This window comes from Elephantulus edwardii, unplaced genomic scaffold (assembly GCF_000299155.1).
Source record: "Elephantulus edwardii isolate Elephantulus edwardi_28Jun2011 unplaced genomic scaffold, EleEdw1.0 scaffold00080, whole genome shotgun sequence".
NCBI classification, from domain to species: Eukaryota; Metazoa; Chordata; class Mammalia; order Macroscelidea; family Macroscelididae; genus Elephantulus; species Elephantulus edwardii.
Window position 1 is genome coordinate 9,348,943 of NW_006399830.1, and position 22,739 is coordinate 9,371,681.

At 42.3% G+C, this 22,739-nt stretch overlaps 1 pseudogene; it reads right to left on the reverse strand.

The window, feature by feature from the left end:
• Positions 1-22,739, reverse strand: part of LOC102872984 — a 104,207-nt pseudogene that overhangs the window by 561 nt on the left and 80,907 nt on the right.

Consider the following 22,739-nt stretch of genomic DNA (forward strand, 5'->3'; position numbering starts at 1 on the left):
GTCCTGCCGCGCGGACCCGGCACGCGGGCTGGCCGGTGGCCCTGGCTCTTCGGCACCCCCGGCCCCAAACCCCGCGCCCTCCGTGGGGCACTTGCTCCTCAAACCTCCCCCCGGGCCGCCTGAGGCACCCCCCCCTTTTTGGGGAGGCCTTCAGGTAATTTTTGCACCGGCGGCCTGTTCAGTGGGGTCGGGGGGAATCCCGAGAAGGGTCGCGGGGTGGGGGTGGTCCTCCCGGGGAGGGGGTTGCACTGGAGGCGACCGAAAAGCGAGCGCGGTGCCGGGGCGGGCTCCGTGCTCAGCTCAGCCGCCCTGAGAGGACCGGCTGACGGAGTTGCAAACTTTTCCCCCACGTGGTCCCACACGCGTGGCCGAGTGACCTCGCGCCCGAGTCACCCCGGGCCTCCCTGCCACCGAGTCCCCAGGGCACTAAGCGGGCGGCCCGAGCGCGGCCGCGCGGCCGGAGCTGAACTTGAACCTCCTGCAGCCGCCCGGGGGGCGAGGGGCGGGGCTGCCTGGCTGGTGCACCGCGGGGACTCGGGAACCGCAGGCCCCGACTCTGTCTGCTCCCTTCATTTGGGGGGAGGGGGCTCCCCGGTTTCCCCATCGCTGCCCCAGCTTCCGCTGCAGTGTGGCTGATGCTTACGAAAAGTTGTATTGAAGTGCTGAGTGCAGCCAAAAATCGATCAACAAAAGCAACCAGAGTCTGGGTCAAACAGCAGTGCGTTTTGGGGTGGACACAGAAATTCATCTATAAAGGATTAGAAAGACACCGAGTGCGCCCTGTTACTAGCTTCTTAAGATTTCTTCTTCAATTCCCATAGAGTACAGAAACAAAAACACTTTCACAAATCACACGCACACACACATAAAATAGGTATAGGCACACACACATTCCGTACTGTGGGCCAGGCATGGGTCTGGACGCTTGTTTGTGATTTCTTCTCTTTCAAAACCAGACCTGCACGTTTTGATAGTGTCAGGGAAAATAGAATTAGTTTTACCATCTTCTATACCAAAGATTCATTATCTCATCCATTTCTTCACTCAGGTGACTCCCTGCGTTGAGCAGTAGACAGTTCCAGTACAGTCTGCTCAGAAAGAGAAAGACGGACAGGGCCTTCCTATAAAAATTGACAGCTTCGGAAACCCGTAGAAGGTCACGGTGTGTCAGATGGACTTAATGACAAGTGAGTTTTGTTTTCCATGCCCTGGTGGAAATCTTGAGCCATTCAACTCCAGCTTATATAGGGTTGCTGTAGTGGGTTAAGTGTTCAGCTACAAACCTAAATAAAGGTCAGAAATTGAAATCCACCAGCTCTTTTAGGAAAAAAATTAGAAGTCTGCTCGCATAAAGATTACAGCTTCCGAAACCCTAAGAGGCAGTTCTCTGTTCTACAAAGTTGCTTATGGGTTGTTGCATTGTCTGAATGGCAAAAGGTATGTATGTGCCAAGGTCAGTTCTCAATGTGGAGGACCCAGTGATGGCCAAAAGGGAGAAGGTTCTCCTTCTTAACTCTTAAATTCTAACTGGCATGCTTCTTTCAGCTTGCACTTTCCAGTAATAATTTATCCATGTGTCATTCACTTGTTTTGAGCCCCACTGCTCCAGTCCTCATTCCTACAATACCTCTCATTTCTGGAAGCTAGGGCAAGATCTCCATGAAAAACCCTGAGGAGGAGGAGTCAAGGTGCCAGGGCACAAGGGCACGCCTCCCAGCTTGGAAAGAAGAGAGTGAGCTTTATCCTGGTCCTGGAACATTTGACCCGAGGCAACTCGTAAATGATTAATTTTCTCATCTGTAAAGCAAAGAGGTTCAAAGAGTTCCCCTTCAGGTCTGCCACCAGCCTCCTCAAAAAGATGACATCCTTTAAAGTAGATTGTGGGCTTTACTTCTTTTGCATGGTGACTGGTATAGGGGATCTGATTCAATTTCGTAGGAACACGGTTCCACCTTCCAGAATTACCTAAGATGGTTGAGCTGCTTGCTGGCCCCAGAGCAATAGCTGATACAGTACTTTAAGGGATAGACCTCAAGTCTAGGATGGTGTTCCTGTAGCTCCTTCCATCCACACTGAGATTATCAAAGCTGGCATCCACTAGAGTCAAGTTCTTTGTCATTTAAAGCAGAGAACCTAGACTCATCTGGGGGTCCTTAAAGATGTCTCAGTTACCAGTAAAATTCAAGAACTAAGACGAGTTAACAGTGCAATTACAGTTGCTTTTCAACAACTTTGGGGGTTGGGTTGAGGAAAGTGTGAAATTGGCAAATACAATAAAAGGTATTTTATTAGTGGCTTTCCAGAGTAGCCCTTGGCAGTCCTGTCTTTAAAGAGTAATGTCTGGCCTGGAAAAAAAAAAGGATGGTAATATACTGCATCTAAGAACCTTGCCTCTGGCAAGAGTAATTTGCAAATGCATTTTGGGATAATATTTAAATTTTTTTTTTCAGGGTCCAAGTGTAATGCTTGCTGGAATTGGCATTGCTTCTTGGGTCAGGATTTCAGGGTTTTCTTCGATCAGGGAATTAAAATTGTAGAGTCTATTGTCTATATTTGTAAGGCCTTTCTTCCGCCGTACTACTAGAAGAATTTGAAGCTCCAGCCTTTCACTTAAGTAGCCAAACACAATCTTTTATCTCACCCAGAGACTTTTATTTCTAGCTTTCCATCTTACCTTTCTTTTACCAGCTAATGATTAATGACTAACCATATAATAAGTTTAGCATTTACAATGCATTAAAATAATATCCCATTTAATTTTCATGTGGTTAGGATATTTACTATATGCCCATTTTATAGTTAAATAAACTGAGGCATATGAAGTTTAAGCAGGTTGTCTAAGGTTAAAAAGCTATTAAGTAGTCTGAATGACTCTAAACCTTTGCTCTTGATGGCCACTGCTAAAATGCCTTTCTCAGAATAGTTCTTCAGAAAAACAAATGCTGTGCATTTAGTACAGTCACCCTGGAAAATTGCTTAGCAAATGTAAACACCAGAAATAACCCAACCCACGTCACCTCTTCCCTGAAATAGCACTCAGGGCAACACTTCACAGTGATCACCAGACTGGAAAGAGCCCAGAAGTTCACCAACAGGGAAATGGATGACCGTTGTTACTGTTATGTGCCGTCCAGTTGACTCTGACTCAGAGCACCCCTGTGTACAATAGCTTTAAACCCTGCTCTAACCTGAGCCAATTTGATCATCTCTGACACACCTCCCCCCATTACCCGAGTCACTGAGTCAACCCATCTCATCCAGGGCCTTCCTCTCTTGTGCTGTCCCACCACCCTTCCTAGCATGACGTTGCTCTCCAAGGACTCGTCCCTCTTTGAAACATGTCCAAAGTACGCCCGACAGGACTTCAAAATCTTTGCTTCCAAGGAGCAGCCTGGTTTCATCACACAGTGAAGTACCGTACAGCATTTTAAATAAATGGTCTGTTTGAAATGCTGTAGCATTGATGTATCTCACAAACATTAGAAACACAACATGCAAGGGTATGCACTATAGTTTCCATTTGTATAAAGTACAAGAACAGGCAAACGCCTTAGTGGTGCTAGAAGTCAGATTGCTGGTTACCCTTGGAGGGTGGGTAATGACTGAGGGAACACGTAAGGCAGGCTATACTGCTTCTTGATCTGGGCATCATTACACAAGTGTATTCGGTTGGTGACAACTCATGTTGTACTGTTCTGATACACACACTTCTTGGTATGTCAATTAAAATTTTAAAATACTGTGCAGAATGTGTGAATGGTGTTTGTGTACATATTGAGTACCTATGTATACCTTTTAATGTACGAATGTTGTTATTTGCTGTCAGGGTTTTATAGTTTTCCATCTCAGAGCGACCGTATGGGACAGATAGAACTGTTCCATAGGGTTTCCAAGGCTGAAAGTATGATTTGAGTGAACATTTGCAGAGCAAATTGGTTTTCTGTTTAACAGTTCATACACATTCTGTTTCATGGCTTTGATTGCAATTCCCAGAATAGAACACCGCTCTTCCCACTTGTTCCTTGTTTCCTATTCCCATTTGTCATTTTTAGCCATTCCTGCTTTTTAAGCTTGCCTTTTATGCTTTGTTGTTGTTGCATACCATCAGAAATGACCTATAGCAGACCCTCCACTGGGTTTTCAGAGGCAGTTAATCACACAGGAGGAGATTGCCCATCCTTCTCCCGTGAAGCAGCTGGTGGCCTCAAACTGTGGTTCTTTGGGATTGCAGCACAGCTTCTTGCCACGAGGCCACCTTTATCCCTTTATCTTTTCATCTCTATGGCCAATTGCTTTCAGAACCGTATGCCTTTCTGGTGTTATTGTTCAGGTTGTGGGACTCTGTAGTACTTGGCTGAAAACGGAGACGTGAAGATGAGTTCCGTTCTAGACTTGAAGGGAGGCTAAAGATCACAGTCTCAGGGGTTCCATACGTTTCTATCAGACCAGTAAGCCTGATCTTTGTAATGGTTTTGAGCTTTGTTCTCCATCTTCCCATCACACTCCAGTTCGGATCTTCTACTGTGATCACTTTCAAAGTGGTCAGTTAACAGTTTCGGAGCACCGTCTAGCTCTTTTGGTCTCATGATCGAAAAAAGTTGAGGTTCAAGGGGTCCATAGTCCTTTGACTTCTTTTTCCACTTACCTTTGCTTTTCTTCATTCTTTGTTTCAGAGAGACCAGAAATTGCACCATACATGTCTGCTTGACAGCTTTTAAGACCCTTCTCATCCCAGGAGGATGGAAAACACTTTCCATAAACTGTGTTAGGCCTGCTGAGTTAGCCATTCACACTGACAGTGTGGTCCTAAGACCCAAGCCCAGTAATCTCGAAGAGTTTGGTATAGCGAAGAAGTTTTCAGAACCTCACAAGGCTGGACTCTTCATAGGAGCACATCACCAGCTCTTTTCCCCTGGGAATATCCAGTTGGTGGATTCAAACCATGCGCTTTTGGGACAGCAGCACAACTTCTTACCACTAGGTCACTAGAGCTCCCCATGGAATACTTACTGTGTGATAAACCAAACTAATGCCTCCCTGAACATCCAATTCATATCAGCAGAAGGTTAAGTTAATCCTTTGCCCAAAAATTGGAGTTGATGAATGAATAAACTTAGGGAAATAATTCCAAAAGAGAGTACTTGTTAGATAGGGAAAAGACTCAAGTGGTGTAAAATACACAAAGGAAAAGACTTCCATCTGTGCTGGCAAGTAGACACCCCAGGAGAGTCTGTGCAGGTGGGCCTATTAGGATCAGTCATTAATACTCAAACTACGTCTTGAACATTTCAGCGTCAGCTTGTTAAGTGTCGTCAAGTCCACTCTGACTTCTAACAACCCTTCTGTCCCGCAGAACGGAGCCCTGCCGGACTGTGTGGCATCCTCACAGTCTCTGCTGTGTTCAGCCTTCGCTCTGCAAAGAACACGGGCAGCAGACAATTGAACCAAACGCTGAGCCTCCTGCTTGGGACTGTTATTCTTGGTACCAGGTTTTCTAAACTAGTAAATTGCTGAAGCCCTCTAAGTCTTGCACTTTTGCACTCTGCCAACAGCAGTTATTAGCACATCCATAGTGACATTTCTCACTGGCATATAATATTTGAATTTAATTTATTAACAAAAATTGATTTTTAACTCAAGGCAGCTAAGGTTTATGTTTTGGTTGTTTGTAACTTTCCGTCGTTTTTGCCTGTGTACCTGTCCCAGACAAGGGTATGACTGAGATGTTTAATGGCTCTGTCTCTGAGCGAATTAGGAAACTAACATCTTTAACATCTCTTCTTTAACCCGACTAAGTTGTTTTTAATAATAAATATTCCTGGTGAGAAGCGACAGCTTACATTAACTGACAGCTATCCCATCAGCAATAACATTGTTGTAACTTTGCCCTAATTATCACCTGCTGCTTTAATTTTTTTTTCCACATTGGGAGATGTTTTTCAAACTGCCATTTTAATGTTCAAAAAAGGAGGGGGTGGAGAGGAGATGTGTGGTTCAATTTACTCAATGTCATGCCACCTTCTGTAATATTTTACCATAAACTTGCGTCATCCCTGCAGGTGTATCTGGTGAACCAATCAACCTGCATTTTTTCTTTATTGTTAGATGCCATCAAGTCTGCCCTGATTCATAGCAATCCAGTGTAAACAGAACAAAGCAGTGTCCTATCTTGTCCTACCTTTAAAATCTCTGCGGTGCCCATTACTGCAGTCCTTGTGTCCATCCATGACATTGAGGGGCTTCCCCTTTCTCACTGGCCCTCTATTAATCACTGTGTCTTTCCCCAGGCCTGGCCCCTCAAAAGTATGTCAGATAATGTCACACCTTCTTTGTTTCTAAGGAGCATTCTGACTGCACATTTTCTAAGACAGATTTGATTATTCTTTAGGAAGTCTCTGGTAAATTAGATATTTTTTTACCAACATCACACTTCAAAGTCATTGGTTCTTCAGTCTTCCTTCATTGTCCAATGTTCACATGTATATGGGGAAACTGAAAATATCTTGGCTGTTATATTCTTTACACCCGTCATATGAAGCCAATGAAATATACCTGTTGGTGACCAAATGACCAGAAAGTAAAATGTAGTTCTGGTAAACTAAGTAAGTTTCAAATTAAACAAAAAAACAAAGCAAACAATCACCCTGTCCCATCTCAGGGAATGGTATTCTATTTGAAGTTGTCAACTCCCATGCTCTAATAAGAACACTGATAGATAAGGTGGGGAGTTCAATGGCCTTCCAGTGAAACCTATCAGATAGGTTCTTTTTTTGTTGTTGTTTATACATCCTTCATTTACATTATATTTCATTCCATATAATGAACTCTTGTTTCCCGGTATTTTGTCTTATAAAATGAATCACCACTCATCCATCTACGGCCATGACTACCTCGTCTTTTCAGATCCCCACAGGATCTTTCCTTTTCTTCACCCCTCTCCTTCCACAACCAAATTCTGTCATTTCCAACAGACACAGTAAGAAATGCTCAAAACCACAGGCTATTAGATGCAAATTGAGACCACAATGAGATTCCACCTCACCTCAGTAGCAGTAGCAAAGTTTAACAGGACAGTAAGCAATGATTGTTGGAAAAGATACAGAGAGATTGGAACTCTCATTCACTGTTGATGAGATTGTTAAGCAGTACAACCACTCCAGAAAACAGATTGGCATTACCTCAAAAACCTAAACATTGACATTTCATATGACCTAGCTATTCCACTACTAAGAATATACCCCAAGGAAACTAGAACTGAGACGCAAACAGATTTGTATACCAATGTTCATAGTAGCGTTATTCACAACGGCAAGAACATGGCATCAGCCCAAATGTCGATCAACAAACAACTGGACTGAGAAAGCATGGTACATTCACATGATGGAATACTGTGCAGCACACAGAAGCAATGATTTTGAAAAATACTACATAACATAAAAGAGGCTAGAGAGCATTATGCTGAGTGAACTTACTCAATCTTATAAGGACAAGAAACTGCCAAAGTCCATTTTTGTGAAAATAGAAGGACAGCTAGTAAGATGTGCATTATTTATTACTGATCATGAGCATAAGGAATAATTTTTCGTTTAGAATTGGTGGATGACTTCCGAACCATGGCACTGGTGGTTTGAATCCTCCACCTGATCTGAGGGAGGAAGACAGGCAACTCCTCCTGTGTAATTTGTAACCTCTAAAAACCCACGAGAGGGTCAACTATGAGTTGATTCTAACTCAATAACAATTCATTTGAGAGACTTTTTAAAGAGCAAAATGAATCTAAAATAAGTTTAAAAGCTGAGAATTTATGTAAGATAAGCTACTTGAAGAAATGACCAACCTTTTGGAATTACATAAAGAATATAGACAAGAACTAATTGCACGGTCCTGTCTAGAAGATCTGCTGCTATCTAGAAGGTCTAAGCCTTGGGCTGCTAATCAAATAGTGGTTGAAACCCACCATTCACTCTACCAGAGAAAGAGAGAGCAGTCCGTTTCCATAACTATGGACAGCTTTTACAGAGGGGAAGACCTATGGGACAAGTCTGATCTGTCCAGCACAATCATCGTGAATAGGAATTTACTGTTTACTAAGCCCAGTGACTTTATGTTCACATTCAAGACCTTTCACAGCCTGGTCATACAAACCTTAACAACCTCCTTCATCCCAGGATGTATATTTCTGTGTGCCCTGAAACAGTAGCTCTTTCCCATACACCTCTGTATCTTTACCCATGCTGGTCTAGCCTAGAATCTCCTTTCCTGCCATCTGGACATACTGAATTTCCACTTCTCTATCAAGACCAATTTTCACTGAGATCCCCTGCATCTGGAAAGTTTACTCAGATTACAACTTCACATCACTAGAAACAGCCTCTCTGTTTCTGTGGTCCTTTCAATGATGTCTATTTAAAAGTATTGTTAAATATTTAAATATTTCATAGTAACATAATGAGCAATCCTGTCCTCTCTCAATAGCTTAAGAAATAAAATATGTCTGAAATACCTGAACCCTTTCATGTTACTCCTCTGAGAATCCTTCCACCCCCTCTTTTCTCCTCTTTCTTTTCTCTCAACCCTTTCCTGACCTTCCCCAAAATAATATCCTGAATTCCATATTCACTATACTACATGGCTATTTTACACTATTTACAAAAGTGTGCTTAAACAATATATAGTGTTCTTTTGTGCATTTTAAAATGTACGTGCATATACTCTCCAGTTGGAAGCACCTCAGCTGACCCTCTGTGGGTTTTCAGATGCAGTACGTCACATGGGAGGAGATTGGTCGTTTTTCTCCTGTGGAACAGCTGGTAGATTTGAGCTGAGTGCCTGTAGGTGGGCAGCACAATTCCTGCCCTCTAAGCCACTTGGTGTCTAATAAGAAGCTGCATTGCTGTCCCAAAGGCAGGTAGTTCAAATCCATCAGCTGCTTTACGGAGGAAGGACGGACAATCTCCTATGAGATTTATTGTCTCTGAAAACCATCTAAAAGGTCAGCTGTGACTCAACGGCACACAATAAGAAGCCACCAAAGTTCACTTAACTTTATATAAGTGGAATATTTTCCATTCCATGTTTTTATTTCTGTAAGCAGAAACATAAAAAAAAAAAATAAGACATTCATAATGGCACCAGTAGGTAATATTATGAAAGATGAATAAAGAGTGAAGCTCTCAAGGATTTTGTTTTACTTAGTTCCACAATCAACACCAATAGAAGCAGCAGTGAAGAGCTCAAAGGACTTACTCATTGGTCAAATCTACTGACAAACACCTCTTTAAAAGTACTGAAGAGCAAGGATGTCAATTTAAAGACTAAGGTACACCTGACCCGTGCAATATTTCCATTTGCTTTATATGCCTGTGAAAGGTGTAGAATGAATAAAGAAAACTGAAGATGAATCTATACCTTTAAGTTGTGGTATTGGACAAGAGGACAGGGTATCCCAAAGACTGACAGACAGATGTGTCTTGGAGGAAGTGCTGCCACAGCTCTCCTTAGAGGCAAAGATGATGAGATTTGGGTGTTCCCAAGAGGGACCAGTCATAGTTGGAAGCTTAGAGGGTCAGAAAAAGGAGAGACTCCTAGTGAGAAGGATTGACACAGTCATGACAACAACTATTTGAAGCAGAGTGGAGATTGTGAGGATGGCACAGGGGCAGGCAGGGTTTCTATACTCTAAGTTGAAGTCATTTGGATGGCACCTAACAACAGTAGATAAACTGTGAAGGTGAGGCCCTAGGCAGCGGATGGCAGAGACCCAGTCTAAGCCGATAAGATGACTTACCCTTTCTCAATTGGAATTCAGATTTCTTTCCAAGATTGAGGCTTTGTTTTTGAAACACATCACAGAGGAGAGTGTGTATTCGATTTTTCCCAGTTCTCCATCAGAAGCCCTCAGAAGAAGCCTGAAGGGAGAGTTGATTTGCGTCAGACTTAGAATGAAAATGGGTCTCTGCCAAGACTCTATTTTTAGAAATGATGCAATAAATCCCCTCCTCCCCCCGTTCCTCAGTGCCTCTGCTCATTCTGTAGCACAGAAGATGCTTAACTAGGAAATGATGACCATCCAGTGATCACTTTTTTTTTCTTCTCGCCTATTATTTTTCTGAAAGATGAAAAGAAAAAAGGAAACAACATTTTCATCTGTGAGGAAACTTACTTGACATTCAGGACAAACAAACACATTGTTGTGTCACCTATTCAGGTGACAGATTGTCTGGTTTCTACAATAGGCTCACGTTACCAGGAATCTTCATGGGATAGTGAGTTATTTAAGGTGCAAGGTAATTGAAAAGATACTAGCTGGCAGAATAAAATATTGGTAGTTTAGTGTGTCCACTGTGTCACACTTTAGTGAGCTCTGGTGCTTTCATGATAAGGAGTTGTTCTGTGGATGCAGTTCGAATCCACTAGCTCCTCTGCAGGAGAAGCTTAGCCAGCTCCTGTGTTATTTACTGCCTCTGAAAATCCACTTGGAGAGTCAGCTGCTATGGGTTGGTTCTGACTCTCCAGCAATGAATTTGGCTTTTTTTTTTTAAACACACCACCAGAGTTCCTGTATAAAGCCTTGAAGGGGGTGGGGGGAAGCCAAATACAACCCTACATATGCATCTGATTTCTTTTTAGTGGGCAACGATGTCAATCTAGAGACTGAAGTACACCTGATCCAGGCCATGGTCTTCACAATTACTTGTTATTCATCAGAGAGCTGGAAAATTACTAAGGAAGACAGAAGAATAGATGCTGTAGTGCTAGAGAAAAGTCTAGAACATACCATGGACCACCAGGAGAACAAACAGATCTGTCTTAGAGAGAGTGAAACCAAGATGCTCCTTGGAGGCAAGGATTTTGAAGCTCGTTCTCACATACTTTGGATATGTGGCCAGGAGGGACCAGTTCTTGGAGAAGGACATCATACTTGGAAAGATGGAGGGACAGCACCACAGAGAAAGATCCTGGATGAGATGGATTGATACAGTAACTGGAGTAATGGGGTATGTGTGTCGGAGTCAATGGACCAGCTCAGGATAGGGCAGGCTTCAGAGCTGTTGTACACAGGCTCGCTATGAGTCGCCGGAGATTCAATGGCACAGAACAACAACAAGAGGGATGAATCCTTATTTTTCTAATTGTTTTTCCACACACTAAAATTTCCATAATAATAGATACAGCTTTTTCTGATCTACTGTTCATAAGGTCACTGTGATTCATAGTTGCGTCCACAGCACCTAACAACATTTCTTTCTAAAAGGTGATGTGTGTGTTAAGGTGACCAGCTAACTCTGTTTGCCTGGGACAGAAAGGTTTCTAAAGCCATAGGACATTGTGTGTTAAAACTAAGGTCCTCTGGGTAAATTAGGCAGATGGTCACCCTGTAATGTATCTTCTGTTGATTGGAGGCAGTGGGAAGAACTTGTAGTCAGCCAAATTATTTATGTTTCAAACTCTGCTTTCCATAATAGGGCTAACCTTTGAAGATTGCACACAAGGTCTTCAAGAGACAACCTTGTACTAATTACATATTCACCTGGTATCCATTTCAACAAATGAAATTACTTTCATTGACATAATTACTGAAACACCAAAATCAGATTAGCCACTGTAGCTCAAAGAGAAAAAAAGAAACCATTGCTCCAGCTAATTGCAAAAGTGTTCAAAAGGGCTAAAAAAGGTTGTTGAACTTGTAGATAGTTTTAAATAAAGCTCATCAAACATAGTTCTTTCATTATGCATTTGTAAGACAGCTCTGAGTTTTTCCAGTGTTTTCTCTACACTGTCACTTAAGGATGAGTCTGTAAAATACTGAGAACGTTGTTGACTGTTCCAGTGTGCTTGTGCCCCACAGCACTCACAGTCTAAAGAACATTTTACCCACGACTGTTACTCATTCGTTAACAACCGGACAGTTGTCCTGAAAGCAGAGCAGCCCCCACAGTGACAGCCTTGTCTTTGCAGAGCTTTTCAAATTTATAGTGCATCTTCCTACAGTAGTGACATCATAGTAAAACATTGTTCTCCCTCATTTAGATTCAATTCTGATAAAAAAAATGAAGATGACAAAAGAAGACATGTGTTTGTATAATTCCTTATGGAAGAAAAGGGGGGGAAGATCTTTGCAAAAACTTCTTTATTCCCTTTTCTTGATTGCATGGAATCTATTGTTTCATGATCTCACTTCCTTGTTTCCTAGGCCAAATTCTTCTTGCCATTTAAAATGGAATCTCTTGCACAGTTCACATTCCAAACTCTCTGTTCTCATTACCGTACTATAATTAGAATACCTTTGCTTTCTAGGATCTTTTATCAGAGCTCATTAGCATTCTTCATCATCACCATGATTAGTGCTATTATTATTTATTTTTGCTCTCATATGCAGCATGTTTTCTTTGCAGCATTTGGGTTTTTCTTCCTATTATTTAATAACTAGTCCCACATAGTAGCATAGAATTTTGCCTTTGTTGAAAATTAACTCTGGTAAATCAGAGAAAGATGATAAAAACAAGTGTGGGCATATTATGGTGCAGTTTCTCATGATGAAAACAGGAGCCCTACTCAGACCTTTTGTTTCTCTGGCTTATTCACGTGGAATCAGGCACGTAGCTAGCTATAACATCTTTCTTTCCTTTTTGTTCTTTCTCCACTGTATGAATTATTCTCCTTCTTTTGGTTGTTGTTAGGTGTCATTGAGTCAACTATGACTCATAGAGACCTATGAACAACAGATTTGAACCTTGTCCTATGCTGATGCTTTAAATCTATATGATGAAGATATTTTAAATTACAACAAAAATTTAGCATGGTGGACGAAATAAGAGAAACTATAATTCATCATTGTTGTTTCTGGGTACTGTCAGAACAGTAGAGTCAGAACCGACCCATAGCTGGCCCTCCGGCAGGTTTTCAGAAACAGTTAATTGCATGGGAGGAGATTACCCATCCTTCTCCTGTGGGGCAGCTGGTGGTCTCAAACCACATGCCTTCAGGATTGCAGCTCAGCTTCTTGCCACTAGGCTACCATCATAAAGGAAAATATTTGTGTATTATCTGTATTGCATCTGTGCATCATTAGTAATGTCTACATTTTGTATACCATCAACTAACACATGGCTGACCCTCCAGCAGGTTTTCAGAGGCAGTAAATTGCACAGGAGTAGATTGTTCATCTTCATCCCACAGAGCAGCTGGTGAGTTCAACCTACGTACCACTAGGCGACCAGAGCTCCCTTGTCTCACACTACAAATAAATTGCAAGGACAGAAACTATTGTAAGCTTAACAGGTTGGATGTTCATGTATTACACGTTCGGTATCTTGATGCTGGCCGCCACTTAGCACAGCATAAAACATTATCAGCACGTCCCACCACCCCATCCTGCCTTAGCACCTCCTGTACATACGTGCACTTGTGCGCGCGTGCACACACACGTACATACAGAGGTTTATTGTGTAGTCAAGTCCATTCTGACTATCGTCTTAGGGATCTGCTTGTTGATCGTTCCAAACCTCGTCAAGCGTAGTTGCTCTTGTTATTTTGGTGGACGCTTTGCTATATTGTTGAACAAGTTTGAGCAGAACTTCTGTACTAAAATGGGCCAGGAAGAAAAGCTCAGTGATCTCCTTGCAAAAATAGGCCAGGGAATAGTAGGGCTCCAAATCAGATCAGTCGTGGCTGAACTAGTGACTGAAACCAGAGCCCTTTCAGGATCCTGATGCTTGATGTTAGATTATTATCAAGACTGTGGAGAGTAACACGCATTCACAATGATACCGTCTCAGCTGTCTTGACCAGAGCACCGTTGTTTTCAGCTCTGCCAGTCGAGAGGGTTCGTTGCCACTTGGTGCACACACTACCCTTGTTTTCTAAGAGGGAGCTTAAGTTTCTAGTATACTTAGTAATATTTCAACCCACAATTTTTCTATTTCTGATCTAGTTAGCTGTCTGGTTTGCTCACGTTTTAAAAATTTGAGTCCATTCCAAAGTCACTATATCAAACATCAATGAACTGGGCTGAACCAATTCACAACCTAATGAAAACCCAGGGGATCACAGTGGTCCTACCTGTACCCAATAATGAGAATAATGCAGAACTGGACAACATTTCGGTCTGTTTGGGCATAGAGTCACCATGAGTCAGGAACTGACAAAATGTCAACTAATATCAACAACTCGGGGGATGGGGGGGAAGAATGCACCCAGAATTGGATTTATGTTGTTCCTGTTATTGTTGTTCTGTATTATTAAAGTTCAAGCCTCTCATCTTACTGGAACCGCTGAAACCCCAGCTGCTTGCTTGTCTGTCATTGCCAAGGAGATTCTGACCTGCATGGCCAGGGGAGACAGTGGCGTTATGTCCATCAATGAGAGCTGCCCACTGTTCCTCTCTTCCTTCGACAGTCCTGTCAAAATGAGACTGCAGAGCAGGAGAAAGGACAATAACCACAGTAGAGTCTGAGTAACCTGAAAAGCAAGCAAAGCCCGTTATTTCACTGGAGTAATAGATCGGCCTGGATGTTATCCCTCCTTCTGGATGTGACAGGGACACTTCTCATGAGAGCATTAGAGGAAATCCCTTTTCAGCCCTGTGCTTGTCTTGAGCAAGAAGAAGGGAAGAGAGGCACAGTCATGAGAACGCTGTGTTCTAGGCAGCTTTTATAAAAGCACTACTTCCTGTTGGCGACAGCATCAGAAGAGCCTTGCTCAGTTCAGCAGCCTCTTCTGACCACTCCCGTTTGCTTCTGTTCCACCTGCAAAGCAGAGTGTCTTCGGAAGCTTTTCCTAACCCTGCTGATGACAGTCCATGTTTTTCCTCTCCAAGGGCTGCTGCTGTATTCTTCTTTGTTAAAATGTAGATACAGTCTATAAAATGTGGGTCATCGCAAGACTGTGGCCCCCAGTCATCATTTGAGGCCTGGACTGGAATTCGCCCCTGCAGGTCAAGTTTGAGTGAGACCATAGAAAGGTCTTGACGTTGATCCACAATGCCAGGGAGGCCCTGAGTCCTCAGAACAGCCAATCATACAAGGGGCAAAAGTCAAAACTTGCCCAGGGATGTAGAAAAGGACAAAACAGAGGGCAAATGGAAATTAAAATCGTGCAGAGAAAGTGGGAGGAATATTGTTACAATGTGGGGCTGTAAACAATGTCCTAAAACAAAATACGGTGATGCTTGAGTGGAAAACAGATTTGCTTTGTGAACTTTTCTACTGAAATAAAAATAAATTTTCTTAACATTTTTAAATGTATGTTATGAATGGAGTTGTGGGCTCCATCATGAATTGAATTGTGAGTCCCCAAAATACATGTTATATAATAATATATGCAAAAACTATAGAATGATTCCCACACATCAATAAACCAAACAATTGTAGAAGGAGTATGAGTGAAATTCCATACCCTTAACCCCATCAGCCCAGACCCTAGTAAGACATGTGTCTCTAGGGTGTGGCCTGTAACACCTTTTAGCTTACAAGAAATAGAAGGGCAGGAAAATCGGCTGAGAGAAGAGAGAGACCTAAGGACTGCCCGGAAATATTAGCCAGGGCTAGAATGTGTTCTTTTGGGCCCAGGCCTCTGGACTAGGAAGCCCCTGGACATGAGACAAGCAGGACACATACAGACCTCCAAGAAACATGGGCATACAGATGCTGAAGGAACCAAGGGCTGAAGAGAGAGAGAACTTCTCCTAGAACCGGTCCCACAAATTTAGACTTCTGGCCTCTGGAACTGTTAGAGAGGGGGCAAAAATTGTGTTTTTTAAAGTCATCCATCTCTATAGTAGCGCTAGAATCTGACCCTCAGTCAGGTTCCTATGCTGTTAATCCCTGTGCCCATTTTTCTCATTCAGAGCCTCTGCCAGGTTCAAACTGCCAGATACACCTTTGGGTTTGCAGCACAAGAGCTTCTTCTAGACAACTAAAAACTCCTCCAAGAGGCTTGTTGGGATCCAAACCAGGATATAATGTTTGGAGATAGGGATTGTCTTTGTTGTTTTAAAGACGTTATGATAGTATGGGGTAGTGTTAAATGTAATTATTTCTTAGATACAAAGAGAAGATTAGATGCCAAGAGAAGGAAGAACAAATGGGGGAAAGTGAGATAACACATGGAGGTAACTTCATGACAAGGGAAACCACCTTCCACCCCATAGAACTGACGTAGAGAGATTCTACCATAGCCAGTGCCCTGGAGTTGCATGTATAGCCTCTTGAACTGTGAGAAAATTAATTTCTGTTCTCCAGCACCACTTGCTGTGATATTTCCATAACGGGAGCACTAAGACAATGTGTGTATTTTTAAGGTACCATTTATATGTTTCTTTGTTTCCATTCCTTAAATACTATCCTGGTATAACTTAATTGTTCCTAGCAGAAATGTTGAAACTTTATATTAAGGCATAAAGTGCCTCACATGAAAATATCTTCCACATGGTACCAATATATGAATTCTTCCTTTTTCTGTTAAAAAAAAATAGTCACACAGACACAAATACGGTACCAAAGTCCAAGGCAAAGCACAAAAAAGAGCTGCTCAGCGATATTAAAAATAATTTTTTCACCACCAGTGAGGCAAACCCGGAGGAGGATTAGGAGGTAAGTTGCCCACATTTATCATCATACATTCAATCGATACATTCACTCGACGTTTCCCCCGACACTCTATTAAACCAGCCCCCTCTACTAGAAAGAGAAAACTCTTTAAAAAGAAAATAAGTAGACAGTGATGAACAGCAATATTATCCCTGGCTACAATTTAAGTTCCCAGGACTTTGGTAAACTTTTGAATCCTCTGCACATAAAATGCATCTCGTCACTCTCTGGGGAAGATAAATGGAGTGACTTGCTCTCTCTGGAGTTTTATGTTCTAGGGCGGAAGTATCACTCCCACGCATACAGTATGAGGAGCAATGATCTAGGATTCTTGTGAAAGTGAGAAATAGGAACTGACTGAAAAGGTGGTGAAGTGGCAAGGAGCTGTGCTTGCAGTTGGAGTCCACCAGCTGCTGCCCTGGAGACAGAGGGGCAGTCTCTGCCTGCTCAGCTCACAGCCTCTGAAAATCCACTAGCGGGTCCACTAAGAGTCAGTTTTACTTGGTGACACTTAACAGTAACTAAAATGGAACCAGGGAACTCTGGTGATGTAGTCCATAGGAAGCTGCGTTCCTAACCAAAGGCTGTTCCTATCTGACAGTTTGAATCCAGTATCATCCCTCCAAGATGTATTGCCTTGGAAACCGGATCTAGTCACTGTTGAGTTGGAATGACTCCATAGAAGGAGATTATGGAAGGCAGAGAGCCACATGGATGACTTTGAAGACCGTTCCTCCCTTCCTCCCTCCCTCACTTGCTGGTGCTGAGTCAGAGCCAACTCCCAGCTGAAACTTGCCTGGGTTTCTGGAGGCTGTAAATCGCAGGAGGAGAATGTACATCTTGCTCCTGTGGAGAAGCTGGTGGTTTCAGACTCTCAGAGAAGCACTGCCTTTAGGTTGGTGGTGCTTCTCCCACAGATTACTGCCGGGGCCTACAGTGTTGTGCTCTACGCTATTCTACTTTGAAAATGAACATTCAAGAGCTGTTTTATGATAATCTTAACTTTTGAATATTCTTAAAAGCCCTGAAGATGTGGTAACACCGAATAGAATACCATAAAGACACCATTTTCCTTTTGCACGTCTTTTTCATTTGTCTAGATTTTGTATTTGTCTAATTTTCTAGGCAGTTTGTTTCAATGGTAGAATCCTCACCTTCCATGGAGGAGACCTGGGGTCAGTTCCTGGCAGCACACCTCCTATCACTACCGTTCACCTGTCAGTGAAGGTTTGAGTGCTGCTGCGATGCTTAGCAGTTTTCAGCAGAACTCCCAGAGTAAGACTGACGAGGAAGAAAGGCCTGGTGGTCTACTCCTGAAAACAACCAACGGACTGTGAGGTCCAGCCTCTAACCTATCAAAGGGTTGGCATGAGACTAGGCAGCAATTCCCAAATGCAAGAGACATAGGATCATGACGCAAACCTGTTTGACAGGAGCCAATAACGATTTTCTAAATATTCTAGTATTTCTTCTGTAAATATATTCTGTCTACATTCTACACGTATCAATGACACTTCCCAAATGCTCATCTGCCAAGCACACAGCAGTTGATTATATCCGTGGAGACTGTCCCCAGCACCCACCAGTCTGCGCCTTCTCACATCCTCAGTCATGGCTTTTCTTTCACTGTCATCTCAGACCCTAACCTTTGCCGCACTTCTGAGTTATATTCAGTGTTGCCTGTATGCAAAATTCCATTTTTTAAAATTTATCTCCTTCGCATTGAGCAAAGGGAGCTCTAGGGAAGTAGTCTGTCATGAGTTGCACTACTAACGCAACGGCTGCACATCTCCACAAGTTCAAAACCTGCCAGTGACTCAGAGGTGGGAAGATAGGCAGTTTCCTCAGTTGCAGTGTACAGCCCTGAAGCCCGGCAGAGGGGCCCTGTGAGTTGGAACGGACGCACGGCAGGGACGCAGAGCTGTGAGTTTTGACTTGGACAAAGGACTTTCTAGAAGGGAACTTGGGTGGAATAATTTCTAAAATCTTGAAGATTTTCAAGTATCTTGATTTGCATCCTCACATTTGATTGGTAGTTTAGCTAAAAATCCATTTCTGGGTTTTAAGTTATTTCTGTTCAGACTATTAAGTCTTTGTTTCATTTACTCTAGGATTTCAATCTGACAATCTGACGCCAGTAAGAATTACAGGGAGGAAGTGGGGAAGAGAAAATTATGTTGTACTGTAATTAATAGTATAAAACAAAATGGGGATGGATGGTTGAATGGAGAACCAATGTGCTTGGTAAATTTTACAATAGAAAAATAATCTGGGGGGGGAATGTCTTATTGAGATTTGCAATCCATAGAATAGTATCTATTCTCTCTGGAAGCTTTCAATATATTCTTGTACCTTATCTTTGGAAATTTGGTCATGCTAAGCCGCAGTAAGGGAACTCTGGTGGCCTAGTTGTGGAAGAGTTGCACCAGCTGCTCCAGGGAGAAAGATGAGTAATCTCCTCCCATGGAATTACAGCCTCTGAAAACCTGCTGGAGGGTCAGCTATGAGTCAACAATTCTTTTTAGACATCTCAGTACAGGATGTTGCTTTCATCTATTTATTGCCCACTCTGCAGCTTATCTTAAGCTTGGTTATTTTTGGTGTGGTTTTCTATAATTTCCTTCACTTCATTTTCTGAAACTTCTTTTATTCATATGTTGAACTCCTGAACCAATCCACTTTACTGTCTTGTTTTTCTCTCAGGTTGGCCCCTTACTTTACCTTTCTAGTCTGCTTTGTGGTTGTACTTCCTTCAAGATGAATTTGTTGTTTTAACAGACCATGGTATATAGAGAAATGACGTTGCATTTATCATGAAACAAAAACAAAAAAGAATAAGCCCAGCAACATATATTAAAATCTATCCTGAAGGCCAGTGCTGTGCAAGAGAGGATGATATCCAAGAGGCACACAAGAAAGTCCTAGCAGTACAACGATCATCCAAATATACATTCCAATCACTAAAGCCAGAGAAGAAATTGAGGATTTCCATCAACTTTTTACAGACTGAAATTAATTGAACGTGCAATCAAGATGCATTAATAACAATTGATGATTGGAATGCAAAAGTTAGAAACTAAGATTGATATTTAGAAAATAGCAGTTCCTGAGGAGTCATAAAATAACTTCTACAATACATCCATACATGCACATATTTTGGGGAGACACAATTAGATTCATCCTCTAGTGAGGGTTACGAGAGTGAATGCTAATTTTCAGACTTCAGAGCAACATATACTTCCTAGGCTAAAAGTTAATGGGCTTCTTCTTTTTGGCATTTATCTCAATATAACTCTTATTCAGAATGGAAATTTTTAGGCACTAAAATAACTCTACTACATATGTATAACTGCACAATAGGTTGGCCCTTCTGCCTCAATGAGGCAAAATTTGCCTTAAAAAAAAGCTTTCTCTTTCTGAAGTTTGCCACTTTGGGTGTTGTGATGGCCCAGGAAGGACTGAGTGACAGCCCAGCATTGATGTGGTCGAGAGCGAGCTTTGGACATCAGTGGATGTTGAAGTGCTGAAGCCCTCGGTGTATGTTGAAACTCTGAATCCCAAACAAGGCACAGAATCACTTTATGGTCCCAGAGATGTAAGCAAAAGCTTAAAGCATCACTAAGTTATAACAGATGAACTGGAAGTCAGCCAGAACTACAGATATCCTACGAGGTTGCATTCACAAACAAATGTCTACACTATTGAGAGGAGAGGTTAGCGAAATGCAAATAGGGGTTGTGGTTTCACTGGCTGCTGCCAACCAAAATATGTGCTCTAGAAAACAATGGAGCAGTATTTCAGGGCCAGGAATAGGACAGCTCTAATGCTACACTGCTACATCCTTGTACAAGTAATTATTCATCCTAAGAACATACTACCTGGACAATAAAGCTCAAAAAGTGCTTAAGTCTTGATGCATGTGTCTTAATGTGGCTGATAATAAGTGAGAGTTGGATCACTGCTTTATTTAAGTATTAGAGATTCTGGAGACATTTCCAAATCTTACTTTTCAGCTTGTAAAGGGTAAAGACGGAGGCTGAGTTCCCAGAGATGGAAAGACTAAGTTACCCAGCAGAAGTCTGGCACAGGCTAGGACAGGACTCAGGTCTTGTTCAGTTGCCATGAGTTGCACTGACTCAACAGCACCTAAAAACAACCACCAGAAGGATGGAGAGGTTTGAGTCCACCCCAGAGGCACCTCAGAAGAAAGACTTAGCAATGTTTTCTGGAAACAAATCGCCACTGAAAAGTTCCCTCGCAAAGTACTGTCATATGTAGGAAGGGCCGGTCCTCATTCGTGTTTTCCTAGAGTGAATGAATGCTGCGTTCTGAGTCTTTCTTTCTGAGGTTTGTCCAAGCATTGTGTTTGATCACGATCTTGTGCTTCTTGAACTGATTACGTCCCGGTTAATGTCTAGAAATGTTGGCCCAGAGATAACATGTCATCTCCTCTCCAGATCACTGCAAAGCAACCCCATTGAAACTGACCTTCACTTAGGAATTAAAAATGCACACAAATATGTGCAAGAAGAGGTCATTGCAAAACTTGGAGACTACCTCGCTTTCCAGCTATTTGTTGTTTCTAGGTGCTGTTTTGTTTATTCCAGCGAACAGCAACGTCGTTCACGATGGAATGAACCCCAGCTGGTCCGGTGCCACCCTGGCCATATCTGTTGGGCTCATCCCGACCTTGCAGACACGGGCCAGTCCATCTAGGAGAGGCTTTCTCTCTCCTTCATTGGCCCTCTCAGCACGATGTCTTTCTAAGCGTAATGTCGTTTTCCAAGAACTGCCCCCCCACCCCAGATGTTTGTTAGGAATTAGTAATGGATAATTTTTCCATACAATTTCCCCCCCCCCAAAAAAGACTACTAACATGCTAGAGATTGTCAAATTGAGCTTATGTGTTTACTCCTTAAATATGAAGGTCGTAAAGGTGGTAAAATCAGGTACGGTATCTGGGATAAAAATAAAAATCCATGCTTATTTAATATTTAATTTAATTTGATATTTGTTTGTTTTGTTTTTAAGTACACCATGCATGCTGTAAAATGCACAAGGTTAAATGAATGGCTAGGTGAATTTTTACATGACTGTATATCCTGGTGGCACCCACTTCCCAAACGACATGCCCCTGGAAACTCTATGAACCTTGATAAATGTTGATAGTTATAAAAAGGCTTTAGGCCTTTTGTTCACAGGGTCACTATGAGTCATACTCGACTCAAAGGCAATCAGCAACAACAACATATATATCCTGGTAGCCAATATGTTCATGGTAATGAAATGATCTATGTCCCTAGTATTTTAAGTACCAAGACATGGTAGACAAGGTTCAATACAGCTTCTTGACTAAGAAAGACTAGGAAGAAAGGCCTGGTGACCTACTTCTAAAATCAGCCAACGAGGCTTCTATGAACCACAACAGAATACCGTCTAACATAATGAGCCTCCTGGTTTGGAAGGCATTCAGAGCTTACTGCAAATGGACTGGAGCATTCCAGTGGACACAAATGACACATGACAAGACAGAGTCCATGGGTCTCTGTGAGTCAGTGCCAGCTTGGCTGCAGCTCACAACTGTATCAGTGAACAGCAGTAATAAATAACGACAGCCACCATCTAGATGAAGACATAGCCTATTTCTGGTGCCCTGGGATGTTCTCTCCTCCCATTCCTCTCTCCAATCAACCCCTGACTGCCTTCCACCCGACACTGGAACAGCCAAGATTTCAAACACTGCTTTGTCAAACAGCTAGATTTCCCCAGTTGTCACAATGTTTCGTATCAAAATATGTGGGCTTGTTTTTCACTTTCTTCTGCATGGATTTCTTTCCTGGCACTTTTCATTCTCCATTTCTGTAATTTTGCACAAATGAGCTCGAAGGATGAGGAAAACAAAGATCCCCTCCTCCTGTCCTTTTATCGCCTGGGAGCTTCTGAAGTATCTTCCCCTACTTGAATTTCTCTTTCAGTAGCAGAGTAAGAACCATGAAAAGCACTATTTAAAACAAACAACAAAGAGTTTAATTAACAGTCCTCGAGGTGACTTCTAAGGAGTGAAGATTACATTTAAAGAATAAAATGAGATACATTCTTAGTAATATAAAGCATCATAAAAACATTCACAGAGTTTTGGGCCCAGCTATT